Source organism: Bactrocera latifrons, unplaced genomic scaffold, assembly GCF_001853355.1.
Source record: "Bactrocera latifrons isolate USDA-ARS-PBARC rearing strain unplaced genomic scaffold, ASM185335v1 scaffold_39, whole genome shotgun sequence".
Taxonomy (NCBI): Eukaryota; Metazoa; Arthropoda; class Insecta; order Diptera; family Tephritidae; genus Bactrocera; species Bactrocera latifrons.
This window is the reverse complement of record NW_017537034.1, coordinates 168,269-174,944: the sequence shown is the minus strand read 5'-3', so window position 1 is coordinate 174,944 and position 6,676 is coordinate 168,269. Positions and strand designations below refer to the sequence as shown.

General features: G+C 31.8%; 1 protein-coding gene across 1 annotated transcript in view; it reads right to left on the bottom strand.

Moving 5' to 3' along the window:
- The window catches only part of LOC108972275 (bone morphogenetic protein receptor type-1B), a 77,062-nt gene that overhangs the window by 31,600 nt on the left and 38,786 nt on the right, over positions 1–6,676 (bottom strand). The window lies entirely within an intron of this gene.

The window sequence follows — 6,676 nt, the reverse complement described above, 5'->3', positions numbered from 1 at the left end:
AAATAACTATAAATATCGCAATTTAACTAGCTTTTCTTCATTCGTTACGTACTTCAAAAGAAAAATTATGGACAATTAGTTAGAGACTTAGACTTGGGAATTTAGTGTAAGTTGCCTCCAAGTTGGTGCATCCTGGGTAAGCGGATTATGAGTAGGATTAGGTCTTTAGGATTTTGGTAGTACTCTGGGTCTTACTGTCTCTTATACACATCTAGATGTGTATAAGAGACAGGTACATATATATGTATATAATATATTTATACATAAGTTCGAAGAGACGTAGACTTCAGCAATCTTCTCATAGCATAAATATTCACATCAAAACAACATTTACATAGCTTCGGGGCAAAAAACAAGCAAAATATGAAAAATAAAAATATTTATGTAAAAATCCTAAGCACGTTTAGACATACATTTATGTACACATAATCAAGTAATTAATATGCAAAACAACTACCCGACAGGAGTTAAAAAAAAAGCGGAAAGAGGCGGTTAAGATTCTACAAAATAAGAATATTTATAAAAGTCTGTTATGCAGAAAGCTATGCACTTCTATTTACATACCTACATACGGACACCACTTATCTATGCAAATTTGTTTATAGTAGTATATAATATGTTTTGCATATGCATATATAATATGTATGTGAACATGTGTTTACAAGGAAGTTGTTAGCATAGACAAGGTTGTTATCCAACGTCCATCACAAAGTCTTCGGAATTTTGACATATGTATACACATAGTCTTTAGACACACAACAGACTTTGGTCTAAATGCTTAGTTGGGTGCATTGGATGGATAGTTAGACAGTTAGTTGGATATTTGGACAGCTAGACAAGTTTACAAATATTATGACAGACAATTACTAGCGCACACTACAAGGCGCTCAAAGCTGAGCTTGAGAATGAGTAGGTAGATACGAAGGCAAATCGAATTTTTGATGAACATGCACTATAAATAGTTGTCGATATTTTTGAATTTTAATATGATCAAAGAATGTTTAAGAAGCACATCTAATGTGCCAGGTTACAAAAATGCATTAAAAAAGAACTCTCCCAATTATGTACTTTAAAGTTTAAGGATATATTGATGTATATCTTAAGAAAACAAGGTGAAATCTTCGACGGCGCGACTTGAAACCAAAAACAAACAAAAACTACGATCAAAAAATTACAAAATTACACGTTTCTTAGTTGAATTTTAACAATAATTTTGCTGGCTTTTGGTTAGTTAAAATTTGAGATTTGATGAGATCAAAAAACTAATAGGTTAATGTACAGAGAACTATAATCAGAACATACATAAAATTTGGTAGTGGTCAGATTGTAAGTCGTCGAGTAAACTACAAAACAAATTAAGAAAATGCTGTTTCAAAAAATATGAATTTAAAGATAAACTGACAAAGCAGATGGTACTGAGCGAATACACTTTACACAGCTGTAACTCAAAATTAGTTCAGCTATCGATTTAAAAATTTTGTATGATATTTTAAAAGGTATAACCTATTGAAATAAATAAAAAATACATTTTTTTTATTACATACTAGGTGTGCTCCTTAACACTTCAAGTACGTGACTTTAAAAAAAAAAAAAAAAATGTTTTGGTGTTATTACTTTTGGATCTATGGAGAGTTTTCGATAGAATTGTGTTCATAAGTCCTTAAACTCAGAAAAGCGAATGTAAACTAATACCAGAACTGCCTAAAACTCTGCTTAAGTATTTTGAAGCTTCTTACCTTTTCATTTCATCTTTCATGATCAAAATTGAGAAAAGGTAAGGAAGATCAAAACTCGGTGAAACCTGCTACCAGGGTGCAAAACTGCAAAAGTGATATGCAAAACGATAGATCGGAAATATACAAAATTCCTATTGGCACTCGATTCTAGAAATATGATCGGAATACTAACTGGCTACTGTCTGGTGGTGACACACGACCGCAGAATGGGGCTGACAGATCGAGAAGACTGCCGGATATGTCTAGAGCAAAGCAGCAGGAAAACAATGGACCATCTCTTGTGCACTAGTCTCAAATTGGCAAGACTAAACTGTAAGATATGATACACTATAGGAGGTAGCAATAGTGACGCCACGGAGTCTGCTAAAATTCGCATCAAACCCAGGATCCTAAAAGATGACTACTCCTTATGGACCTAATAACTGAACTCCATCTGGTATCACAAAGGACCAAAACTGATCGATGCGTGGCTCATCGCCCTACCTAGATTAACCTAACCGAAACTCATTTATGTGTTTTTCTCTCTGTTTCACATTTATTATACAGGTACATATCATATGTTGTAACCTATTTACTTGACATAATTTACATGTCGGATACAAAGACTATAACAGTTATATGACACTATTTAATCCTTACGCCATAATCCGCTTATCGCACTGAAGTAGAAAATTTTGTGTTTAAAAAGATTAAAATCCATGGATATAAATTTTGAAAAATGTTAGTTTATGGTAATAAAGCAGAGAAGTCATATTAATTCCACCGTATACACAGAAGCATATATATTTATGGATATAATACACACATATGTATGTATGTATGTATGTATGTCAGGCAGTCACGTTTTAATAAAAAGTCAGTGGAATTAAACGCATGTAAGTCTTAATACACAAATATGTGCATATATTTATATCTGGAAACATACATATTCTATATATAGATATGTAAATATACCTATACGTACATATGTATATTGTAGGCGGCTTCACCGTCAAGTAACCTCAATAAAGAAAACTTGCATATATTTTAGAGTTTATCCTGCACCGATCATAAAAAAGCATTATGCAAGCGCACATGCTTACATAAAACATATTTACATAAATGCCTACCAAACGTATGCATGGATGTATGTAAAAAAAAGTGTGGAAAATGCATATTTATTAAACTGAACGCACCTTTACGTTTATGCTATCTATTTAGGCGCATTTACCTATAGATATGTATGAAGATATGAAAATGCATACAACATATGTATATGATGACTATATATGTATATGTATATGTATATATGCGTAGATATATAAATATGTAAATAGTAAACAATTTGGAACACATGCGGTTGCCTTGGGCGGAGAGTCGAACGTATGCGCCTTATCTCTTGCTGGAGCGAAATCTATTCCAAAGAGGCATCGAGGCATTTTTAAATTTTACTTTTTTAGGTTACAACGTATAAAAAACAGGAAAAACGACAACTTCGCTTACACCGGCTAATACCTTTACAAAAAAATTATTCTATACTAGATCTTATCTTTGATCGGTCAGTTTTTATGGCAGCTTTAGTGATCAGAAAACGATCGGTCAGTTCCGTTAAGGGGTTACATGGGCTTACGGGTTTCAGAAAATACCTCTAGAATATTATCCTAAATTTTCAAGTTGTTTCGAGTAATAGTTTCGAAGATACAGCCTTGAGAACTTGTGCGCTCTAGAGTAGCTTGGCTAAGTGGGCCGTCTTGAAACGCGTTTTTCTCGAAATTGTCTTTTTGAAGTGGGTTGGAAAGATTTCTCGAAAACTACTCAAATGATCTTAATGAAATTTTATCATTTTATTTTCGATTACAACTATTTGAAAAAAACTTTCACGAAATTTAAATTTTATGTAAAAATGTCTGACAAAATCCAATCGTCCAAGTTCTAAGTTCTAGTTTCAACTAAAACATGTTATTTTTCACTTTAGATGATCCTGTAAGAAGTTATCCTACCAACGCGAGCTCACCATTTTTTCGATGGGTCATAATGGCCGACTGTAAAATATTTTTTCCAAAAATTTCAGAATTTCGTTCTTAAGAATGTATGTTTGTAACAAAAAAAAAAAAAAAAAATTTAATAAAATATTTAAGTTTTGATATAATAAAAAAATTGTTGAAAAAAAAACTGTTTTTTACCCGAGGAAGCCCATGTAACCCCTTAATGCAAGGGCTTGAGCTCGATCGGTCAGTTTGAATGATACCGGAGGTTCCGACAAAAGAGTAACTTTTTAAGGAGAAAAAAGTGTACGAACTTTCATATCGACAGATCAAAAACTAAGGGTCTAGTTCGAGTATATATAAGCAGACGGTGATAGCTTAATTGACTCAGTTCATCAATTCATCAACTTGATCGTTTTCATAAATATTTTACAGGATCTCCGACGTTTGTATTACAAACTTCGTTACAAGCTTCATATGTATACCCTGTTCAGGTTATAAAAATTCAGGATGCATGCATTCAGATGTTTTGTAAAGGTGTAGCTCATCCGCTTCCTCTTTCCTTAAAATCCGAAGTAAATTGGAGAAAACCTTGAAATAACTTCAAAAAATTCAAAGATTGTCATTTAAGACTACATATAGTCACCTAAAATGCAAAATACCGTAACATCACTTTTCATAACTTAATATAATAAATAATATAGAATTGGTTCGTTCGAATCGTCACTCTACTGGATTAGTCGATTAAAAGAAAAACAAGCTGGTGTGAAGATTAGTATCCAACATAAATGTGACGGTCTAAGCGTTTTTATATAAACTTTTTGAGCCCCGTTTGGGACCACCCTTACTAAATTTTTGAATTTGTGTACGTATATATGTATGGATATTTTTAACATATACTTGGCAAGGCTTTTGCTTCTATTATATTCAGTATTTTATGGTGACTTTACGTAAACACATTCTAACGTAGGTACATACATAATTATATGTGAATACATGTACATATGTATGTAAACAAATATATATGAGCACGTAACTTCATGCACTTTGAGTTGCACGGCAACTCTTATCAATTACACGTAAAACTCATAAACTGTGCGCAAATATATTTACATTCTTGTGTTGAAACGTGATTATTGTTGTTGTCAAAATTTTTTTTTTTTACAAACTTATAGTGTGATTAACAACACCTTTGTGTTGTGCCAATATTGAAAATAAAAATGATTAAATGGAAAAATATAAAAAAAAATTAAAAAGAGCAAAATATGTAAACTGTAATTATAGCAAACTATTTGTACACATGTATGTACATATATGTATATATTTTTACATATGCATATGTGTACTTTGGTATATGAGTACCTTGGCTTATAAAGTTAATGATTAAGTTGTTCGGAATTTCTTTTATTGCGCCAATCAAATAAAAACATTGCATTTTACTGGAATTTATATGGAAGTTATGAGCACATTTCCGTTTGGGTAATATGAGTGTGAGTTTGTTTTTGCAGAAAATTTCGGAAGTGCGATATGTGATTCATTGAAACACTTTTTCGATCAGAGCGATAATGATTTCTATTTTTCTATTTTTAATTTTTACTAAATAATTTCTTTAGGTAAAAGCAAGGTGCAAGTCTAAGTTTAGCACTCACGGAGGCGAACTTTGAATGATTTATAGTAATGTAATCTAGAATAAGAAAAATTCAAATAATTTTTATATATATAATGTATGTATATATATGTATGTATGTATATATATTTCCTATTGGTTTTATAGTACTAGTGCACGTTAATTCTTTAGAATTAGAAAAAAAGTATTTATTTCGCACTGCAATAAATATTGTGAATACCTTGAATTTCGTTCAGAAAAGAAGTAAATTATCATCATTCGACACAAATAGAGTTTTAGAAGTAAAATATCTAAGCAAGATCTTCTTTTCGAGACATGGTTTCCTTACAGACATATCTTTGAGACTCCTATACCAATTCGACTGCCCATAAATTTTAATCAAACAACACAAGAGTACATATGTATATTATACACATATAAAAGTACTACATAACTTTATATGATCGCTATATTTCTCTCTCTATCTCCATACAATAACATTTGCACATGTTGAAGTTTAACATAAAAAACAATGGAAAAATTACAAAATTCTAATATGTACCAAAATCTAAGTCTGGTTTTGTGCGCCACAGGAGTGAGCACGATTTTTAATCCACACCCTTATGGGTCAGCCAATTTGACGAGACAACCGAAAAGACAGGCAGAAAGTCGAGAGAATGACAGGCAAGACAATCAGATACAATCTGACGGCGATCAAAATACTTAGAAGCCAGTAAATTTACCAACATTAACAGTGGTGGTTCAAGATATTAGGCTGTTGTGGTTGAAAACTGCAAATGGCTACAGTAGGAGTACTGCGTAAATATGGCAAAATTGTATAAAAGCAATGGTAATACTTCGCGCTATTTTTCTTAATTTTTTGAGGTGAGTTTTGGGACACTATGACGATTTTATCACCATTGAATTGAAGTTGGTTAAAAACTTTCGCATAGCTCTAATGCTGTTGGGAGTTTCTACTCGTATTGTGAAATATTAGTACTAGAAATATTATTATTATTTTGTTGATAATTAATTTTTAAGTATCCTGAGTTCGTCTACATATTTTTGACCGCCACTGTAAAATACCGGTAGAAACCATTATTTGCCATATAAATTATCACACATACATACTTTAATATAAATTACAATGTCTACTTGATTTCCAATGAATTGTGACCGAGGTGAAGCTGGCAAATGATTTTGGGTGCGAAAAAGGACGACATGCTGTGCGCACTTTGTTTATGGCACAAGTAAACTCAAGCAAAATTTTTATTTATTTTCAAAATGCGAGCAATTGAGAAATTGGGGAGTGGACACAATATACAAAGAAAACATATTAATTATTGAACAAAATAAAACATTAATATATG